The sequence below is a fragment of the Coenobita brevimanus genome, chromosome 48 (assembly GCF_032717465.1).
Source record: "Coenobita brevimanus isolate Jiangsu-jjx chromosome 48, ASM3271746v2, whole genome shotgun sequence".
NCBI classification, from domain to species: Eukaryota; Metazoa; Arthropoda; class Malacostraca; order Decapoda; family Coenobitidae; genus Coenobita; species Coenobita brevimanus.
Genome location: NC_137001.1, coordinates 19,580,447 through 19,589,861, shown reverse-complemented (window position 1 = coordinate 19,589,861; position 9,415 = coordinate 19,580,447). Strand labels below are relative to the sequence as shown.

At 41.3% G+C, this 9,415-nt stretch overlaps 1 non-coding gene across 1 annotated transcript; it reads right to left on the bottom strand.

Annotated features, from left to right (window-relative positions):
* Positions 1 to 212: 212 nt before the first annotated feature.
* Positions 213 to 331, bottom strand: LOC145399370 (5S ribosomal RNA). The gene has a single exon (XR_013897286.1). It is a non-coding gene; the product is annotated as a 5S ribosomal RNA (ribosomal RNA).
* Between the last annotated feature and the right edge of the window lie 9,084 nt (positions 332 to 9,415).

Below are 9,415 nucleotides of genomic sequence, written 5' to 3'. Positions count from 1 at the left end.
CAGGCTGATCATCAATGGTACCACAACACCAACTGAAAAAGATAAATAATTTGTATGTTATTTTAATTATTTTAAAATCTTCTTTTAATATATTATTCATTCATTCATTGCCAGACGCCATGTATCCCAGACGGGGTGGCCAATGGCTTAGAGTTAATTGTTTTACGGGGAGGGGCACTAATCCTCCACCAACCCCACTTGACATTTAGGGATGCCAACAGCATCTGGTGTTCCCAGGCGGTCACCCATCCAAGTACTAACCAGACCCAACGTTGCTTAACTTCGCTGATCGGACGGGAAGCGGTGTACTCAACGTGGTATGGCAAAAAAAAATTCTGTAGATATTTCTAGTTCAACTTAGGCAGTCATCGTTTACAAACTCTGGTTACCGGAGATGCCGATTTCCTGCTATACTTACACACGTATCTGACGACGTAGATGCCAGTGAAGGTCGGTGTGATAATGGAGGCGGCGAGGGCGATCATGGTTTTTCCCAGTGGCCAGCGACGCCCACGGCCACCATTAGGCAGCAGGCCCAACACCACCGCCACCCACTCCACCACACACATCATCACACGCAGCTCACGTCCACCCTCTTCATTTCTAGTCTCCACTTCGTCTACAATCAAACCTCGTCCATCTTCCATCTTGTTCACGTGCATTGCTCTCATAGCCTCTGTCATTTGTGTTCTGAAATGTCTAGGAGGAGAGGGAGGGGGATATACTACTGAAGTGTTGAAATTACTCGGCATAGTTTGGCTCATGAATATGCTACACAGGAGTATACTCGTAAGTGCGTTTGGTCAGAAAAAGCTTACACTCAGAGATACACAGTAATATCAAATTAGGTCATCCTGCCCATGTAAGAGGCCATTATTTTTGGAGAATTTTTTTGCATGCACAGAGGGCATGTAGAAAAACAAAATATCAACGATACTATTGACGTTGAATTTGTATATATGTATGTATGTTTTTATGTATGTAAATGATGTATACACGTATGTATGTATGATGTATATGTATGTATGATATATTTATGTATGTATGTATGTATGATGTATGTATATATGTATGTATGTATGTAGCAAAACTTTAAACCCTCAGAAACTCATATTACCAAACTTTCCACACGCATTAGTGGGGGATCATTGGTTTTCGAGTTTGGTCCAGATCGGTGTCCTTTGAGGGGGCGTTTAGACCAATCGGTGATGCCATTGCACGAACACCCTAGGTGGACACAGCAGTCTTATAAACCTCCAGTGGTTCATTACAGAGTAGGTAGATTTTTATACCTGACTGAGGTGTTACTGTCGTTGCTTATCCCCGGTCTGTATGGCCGAGCAGACCTGTCGACCACAGGTAAACATTTTCCTCTGTGAGGCCGTCCTACATATACTGTACAGTATATGCACCATGCAGGAAACCGGCACCCCTTTGTGATAAGCAGCACCTCGCCAGGGTCAGTGCAGGGTCCTTCCCCACGGCGAGGTGCAGGGAAACATGAGGATGTCTGACTCCTGGGTGGACGCCACAGTTGCTTTGCTCCCTCCCCGCTATACAGTGTCACTCGTCAGCATCTGACTGAAGTGTCAACGTGAAAAGCCAGTCAACTGGCTTGGCAAAATGATTATCGTTTGACCCTGAGTTCGCTGAGAAGATGGACGTTGGGACTTGATCACTTTATTGATGAATAAAGATAGGTTTTTTGTGAACAGCTTGAGCTCCCGTGCTATTCTAAGAAATCCTCTGTTTGGTGTCGATAATGCATTGTATATTTTCTTAAAGAAATATTTTTGTTGCAGCAGCTTTTCAGTCACACTGATATTAGTTTATATCAATGTATTGTTCTCGCTCGTTTTGCTCTCTCAAACACCAAATTTAGTCACAGTTTGGACCCCGACATATATAACCGAGCGAAAGATTTACAGCATCAGCAAGATATGGGAGCAGGGGTACAGTAGCGAACTTTCTTGGATATCTCAGCCAAGAAGTTACAAGAAATATAGACACCACTTTAGAAAATCGCATAAAAATCCTCAATTATTTTAATTTCATAGACAACCGTAATTCCCAATATATTTATATATATACTGTATATATATATATATATATATATATATATATATATATATATATATATATATATATATATATATATATATATATATATATATATATATATATACACACACAATATATATATCGTAAATCAAGGAAGCGATTTTTTATAAGGGAGATTACCGTAACAGTCGGCTGAGCAAGAAGTAATGGTCTAAGGTTGTGTGAGTAGCGCAGCAGTATTTTCCGATGATTGCTGAGAGCAACCAGGTTTTGCCTCTTCAAAACAAGTAATACCTTCCGTTTTTTTTTTTTTTTTTTTTTTTTTGGGGGGGAGTTTTTGACTGAATCGGAGTCAGTACTCTGATCGACGATAGAAACTCTGAATTTCTAATCTCTGATTCGAATTGGAGCGCACCGAGAGATTTGGTGAAAGTAATTTTTGTGAGTGACCAAAAAGCAAAGTCATTATTAACCTGCTAGGTCCCAAGTCCTAGACCTAAAATTAACAGAAGACGAGAATTGGTTTTAGGAAGTGTGAGGGAATATTTTTGGTGTAATCTACTAAGTTCTTTTTCGTATTTTCAGGTCAGGAAATCAGAGGAAGATAATGAGCCACATGAGACAATGTTCAGCACTGCCTGACTTGCTCGCTGGCTCGCTCGAACACGTTCCACACTTTCAGTTTGGACGCCTATTACATGTTATATTACCAATACTGTTGCGGAAATCAATCCCAGGACACACATATGAATGCCAGGCAGTTTTTCACTGTACCACGACCAGGTGAAAGTTGTCTCACCTCGTCACATACTTATAATCAAGGTACCAACTCCCTCACTAAGGGCCTAAAAGGAAAGAGACAACCCCCTCGCAGAAAGAAGCTTTTAATCACACCCATAGCACGTCCGGCAAGTCAGTATGATAAAATAAACCTGTATTGACACAGGAAAAATCTTACAGAAAAAAATTATACTGATGTACTTTGTGTATGATTAAAAGCCTCTACTTGCCCGAATTCCAGGGTGCTGTCTTGTCTCTTTCAGGGACACAAGTAGGGGCGAAGGCACCTTGGTTACAAGTATGTGACGAGGAGAGACAACTTTTACCTGGTCGTGGTACAGTGAAAACTTACCTGGGTCTCACCTGCTATAAATGAATTGGATTCCCAGCACAGAATTGATTATATGTTAGTCGATTTTCCCATTATTAATACAGGTTTATTTCATCAGACTGGCATCAGAAACAAGTATAATAAGGATTTCGTAACTGAATCAGTATATTTTTCGTTGTCTGCCTACGATGTGGCCTATTGGCATACCGTACTCGAGGCTCAGAAGGGCAGGGCACCGGAGCAAGGCAGTAGGTGAGAGCGGCCGAGCTGGGAAGCAGAGGTGGAGTGTGTGGGCGAGTGGCGTTTGGCTGATTGACTGGCAAACTCAGTTACATAATCTCGTCACTTCTTGTAATATTATTCTCTTGACTATCACTCCATCATACTCACAGAATAATCTCACCATTGAGTGCACTGTTGCACTCATGGCACTTATTGCTATATACTCATCATTCTCATCACAAAATGTGGGATTTCCTGTATATTCTTTGTCTGGCAATTATTTGACGAGTATGTTGAGGGAAGATACTACGTGAATGTGTTAGCAAAATGTTTCAATGATCTGAATATCAATATCTGCTCAGTGAGTAAATAAAAAAAAAAAGCGTTGTCTTAATGAAATTACTGAAAGACACCCTTTTCATCAGTTGCAAGAAAAGAAGAAAGTAAGTTAAAAGTAAGATAACGTAGCATTATAGCCCACAAGCCATCGATGCCATAGACAGAAATTTTATACTGCTGTAAACAAGAAAATAGAAAAAACAAAGAAGGGGAGAAATAGCAGATTAATAACAGAATAAATATTGGAACACACAGGCAAGGAAAAATGCTGTAAATATGAAACGGACAAACAGAGGGTATTAGACAGTAGTTATAAGAGAGTATTTTAGTTTATTTTATTTATTTATTCTTCTTAGGTGTAAGATTTGGGCATATAATACAGTCGTCAGCTCATTTCCTGAAGTGCAGAGTCTTCCTCCTACATGCAACAGTTGGCATTACACTCCTTTACTGCACCTACCATTGTTTGGGAAATATACGGAACCGACTATAATGAGACATGCTGGGGCTGTTTCGTTCACGATTAATATGATGATATTAATGGGGACGATTTGCTGAGATAATCGTGGGTTTCACAGAAGTTAAAAAAAAAGAAAAAATGCTTTCTCCGATATTCAGTTCTCAAGCTGGTCTCTCTCTCTTTTCCGGGTATCGATCTCTAGGTTTGCCCATCAGCAGTCCACTTCTCGTTCCCTGTGATGATGACGCTGTGTTGACTCTGGATAAATTGTGTTAGCTTTCCTTACCACCTGGAATTAAAATTTCTATCTGAGAGACTGATAAACAAATAGGTTATTATTTATACCTGACATCACAGTGTTCCTTTGGAAAAAAAAAGTAGGAAGGTCTTATATAATGAATATCTTTGCGTAACAGAAAAAAAAAGAAAAAAACATCATATAATAGACATATATCTGTCTGTCTGTCTCTCTCTCTCTCTCTCTCTCTCTCTCTCTCTCTCTCTCTCTCTAGTAGTGGTGGTGGAAGAGGAGGAGGAAAAGGTATAGGAAGAGCAAGAGAAAGAGGAGAAAGAAGAACAGGAGAAACAGGAGGAGGAGGAGGAGGACTAGCAAATACACAACAGTGTCCACCATAATGTGGAGATCACACACACACACACACACACACACACACACGTATATATATATATATATATATATATATATATATATATATATATATATATATATATATATATATATATTGTATATCTATATATATGTCTGTATCTGTATCTATATCTATCTGTCTGTCTATCTATCTATCTATATCTATATCTATATATCTATCTATCTATATCTATATCTATCTATATCTATCTATCTATCTATATCTATATCTATCTATCTATCTATATCTATATCTATCTATATCTATCTATCTATCTATATCTATATCTATCTATCTATCTATATCTATATCTATCTATATCTATCTATCTATCTATATCTATATCTATCTATCTATCTATATCTATATCTATCTATATCTATCTATCTATCTATCTTTCTATATATATGATCTCCACATTATGGTGGACACTGTTCTATATTTGCTAGTCCTCCTCCTCCTGTTTCTCCTGTTCTTCTTCTCTTTCTCTTGCTCTTCCTATACCTTTTCCTCCTTCTTTTCCACCACCACTACCACCACTACCACAACCACTACCACCACTACCACAAACACCCTCGCTTTATCTTATTATTTTTTTCACAGGCATTTCATAGGTCAAATCATACAAACTTTGGGATCCTGTGTTCTTTACCGTTCATTAAACATCATGGCAGTTTGCAAAGAAGCATGTCAGTGTTCAGTGGCAGTGTGGAGACCATCCAGTATTCCATTGAAAATGTTGGCAACTTTTATCCATTATCAGTTTTATCTTAACTGGTGTCATTATTATCAGTAACATAATTGTCTCTATCTATCTATCTATAGCCCGATGCTCTGTCACCCAAAGCCGGCAAGTGTGGCCGCAGACAAAACGCCTCCAAGTTGCTCTGTCGCCCACCATTTAATTGCCCCCCTAACTAACTCCCCCTCCCTCATATACCTCTCAACTCCATCCCACCACCTTATCCTCGGTCTCCCCCTCCCTCTCCCTCCCTCCACTTCACGTACACACTGTACACCGTCTTAGTCAGTCACTATTATAAATCGGTCTTTTAGAATCCAGCAGCAGGTAAAACACAAACCAGGTAAAACAGAGACCAGGTAATACAGACCAGAGCAAAAACCAGGTAAAACACAAGTATAGATCTTTTCCACGTGACGTCACTGGTCATGTGACTTTTGTTTACGACGCCATACTGGATGGCAAATTGTCGGACATCTAGAGAGATAGAATTGCAGATTCCACAATGGTATTCCGCAGTTGTGCCTTTGGCTGTAAGACATGGCAGAAAAGTGGAAGTGGGGTAAACTTCTGCCGGTTTCCAGCCAATGAGGAAAGGCAACAGAAGTGGATAGCTGCCGTGAAGACGGAGAATTGGCAGCCGACGGCCTACACCCGACTCTGTAGCAGGCATTTCATATCAGGTGAGCCACCCCCCACCCCCTCCAACCCCACCCCATCCCCCCACCGTCACCCAACCACGTCACACCCCCCACCCCTCCTACACCCCCCCACCACCCTCCCACTGCTACCCCAACTCCCCCACACCCAACCATCATCCCCCACTACCCCTCACTCCCACCCCCCAACAACCCCCAAACCCCCCACTTTCGAACCCCCACCCACCTACACCCAACGCCCTCCAACTCCCCTCCACAAGCTCCCCAGCCCCCCATAATACCCCCCAACACCACCCAACCCCTTTCCTCTCCATTCCCTACCCGTCCCACCCCTTACCACCCATCCCCAACCCTCCCCCACACCCCCTCACCCCAGACCAACCCTAATTCCACCCCCCCACCAACTCACTGCCATTCAAACCTCCCACCTCCCTCCACCTCCTTCCCCCACTCCCACGCCCTCACCCTCCACTCATTCATCAACTACTCGATTCGTAGTCAGTGTTTACAATCCCTCCCCCCCTGGCCCCACGTCAATAATTTACTGATTACCAAGACAATTTACATGTACTGTATGTCAATTCCAGCTGGATATATTACACATATTTACCTTGAACCCGATGAACTTTCACGGGGTGTTCACCAAATAGTGATAAAAGATCGCCATATCTGAGATCTGGTTTCGGTCTCCGTACTTGAAACGAGCGAATTTCTCCCTAGACATGGTGTAAGCGTCCAGCTTCAAACACTATCTTGTTCCTGTACAGATCTTGGTGGCGTTGATCCAGATTTCTACATATATCAGACAGTTCAATCTCTGACAGCCCTCTCTGTCCAGCCACTACTGCGAGGAGTTTGCCGTCCAATATGGAGTCGTAAACAAAACCACGTGATTTCTGTGACGTTACTGGAAAAGGTCTATTGGAGTATTATCATTAAGGTATTCTCCGGTAAAAGGATTCACTTTCATTCACTCATTTTCGTGGTCATGGAAAAAAAAATTCATGGTCAAAACATCTCCTCTATTGTTGCTAAAACCAAGAAATTAAATATAGGAGAGAGAGAGAGAGAGAGAGAGAGAGAGAGAGAGTCATTGTAGCCAGGGCGCGTCCACACGTGCCGTCGAACATACAGTATGTTGACAACACAGTTGGCAACATGTTTGGGTACATGTATGCAGCAGTATTTGGACAGGTGTATGCAAACATGTTTCAGTGCAGCTTCGAACACTGGCAACAGAGGTGATGGGATAAGTTTGTCCCTAGCAGGCAGCTAAGACTTCATCATGATGTTGCCAACATGATCTGGACGCTGCTGTTCCCAACATGAATGAAGCGTGTTCGTTACTGTGTTGATTACATGTTGTCAACATTTGTTCGAGCACACGTGTGGAAGCGCCCTGATGTCGTTAACTCTGACATGATCGGGAACACTCCACTAATCTACATCCAGACCAGTATATTCAGCTGAGAGTGAGTCATAGGAGCCTCAAGGTAATTGTTCTGGCACAAAAAGCTCTCGCGTGCTAGGGACATCTTTTAATTCTGTGCCAAATAACACCCAAAGAGCTTTTACCAGGCGATTTATTGAGTTTATTACACTTTGCTCTTCACTTCCGTATTTCATAAATCCCTCCACTGTCGTCATAATCTGAGAAATAATATACAAAAGGATATTATTCAGTCATCTCCAAAAATGAATTGCTAAAGGAGAGGTGTCAGGGAGCTTCCTCAATCAACAACCATACAAGCCTGAGACATGACCTATGGTATCTCAGTGATATGCTGTAACTGTTTAATGAATCATGGGACTTTTACTGTGTATATTTAAGTGAAAGACAATTTCATCCAGCAATCGTTGTCAGACATAATTCTTAACATCACCTTGACTATATCTGTTCATGACGCCCATCGTCCACTCACTAGATGTAGTGCATCCATCGGGTTATTCTACAACGAGTGATATGCCAAGTGGTTTCTTGAAAGCTAGGAACCCATTTAAGAGATTCCGGTGTTCCTTTTCCCAGCACCTATCAGTTCCACGCACCACACCTTCCCCAGCACTCCATGTTGCATCACCGCTTGAGGATTATGTTATACTCGTTTTACTCAGACTTAGCCTAGATTTTCATCCATTTGCCGCTCATTTCACATAGCTCGGTAGAGTCAAAAAGAGCAAACTACAGCTCTGCATCCTTTCCACAGCACTTGTCAGCGACATCATACTATAATGCTAATTTATTGTTACAGCTCATGAGTCATGATGGAGAGATGGGAGCTTCACGCCAGATTAAGTAATAGCAGTATAGACTGTGTGTCATCTTTCACTGTGAAAATATCACGAAATGGAAATGGCAAAGGTGATCAGTCTCTCACCCTGCACCCACCCTTACCCCATCCCCCGTGCACTGCAGCTTATAAACGCCCGGCCATGTGAACCTAGCAACCTTTTTTTGTGTTATAGGTATCATAAAACATGTATAATATATAGAAACTTTTATGGAGGATATTTATGTAAACTTGCTATTACTCATACAATGGTAATGACTGGTTCATTGTGATTATTAAACTACATTTATTTACAAAGATAAATAAGAATGATAAATGCAAAATGTAATAATAATAATAATAATAATAATAATAATAGAACGTAGATATCTGAACATATCAGGGACTTCTCTTCATCGAAAAAAAAAAAATGTGTAAGCTGGAATACAGTAACAAATTCGTCCCTTGCTTGAACGGCAAAAGTTTTAAGTGAAAAAGTTGTACACCTTGTACAGTCACGAACAAAAGTGTCCTTTTTTCGAACCCCGTAAATGTTCGAGCAGCTTTTTCGAAGCTTCAAGGAGACTCACGCGTATCTGGGAACAGTGTCAGTGGGGACTGCAGGGACTGGGGATGGAGAGGATCGTCATGTCATTGTGCAGCCTTTCCTGCTCTTGGCTTTCTGTACAAACAATAGAGATGGAAAATCTAGATGAAATGCGACAGGGAGGTTCTTCCTGCCTTCTCCGAACACTCCCCGTCCATCATAATAAAGCCTTGATTCTCACCAACTGACTCCTTTTCCTTGGGAAGTTGTATAGCACATAGTCAAAAGAACATTATGACATAACAAGAAAACAAAGAAAACTGCCTTGTCTGTTCACATGTCTGTAATATGAGTCGA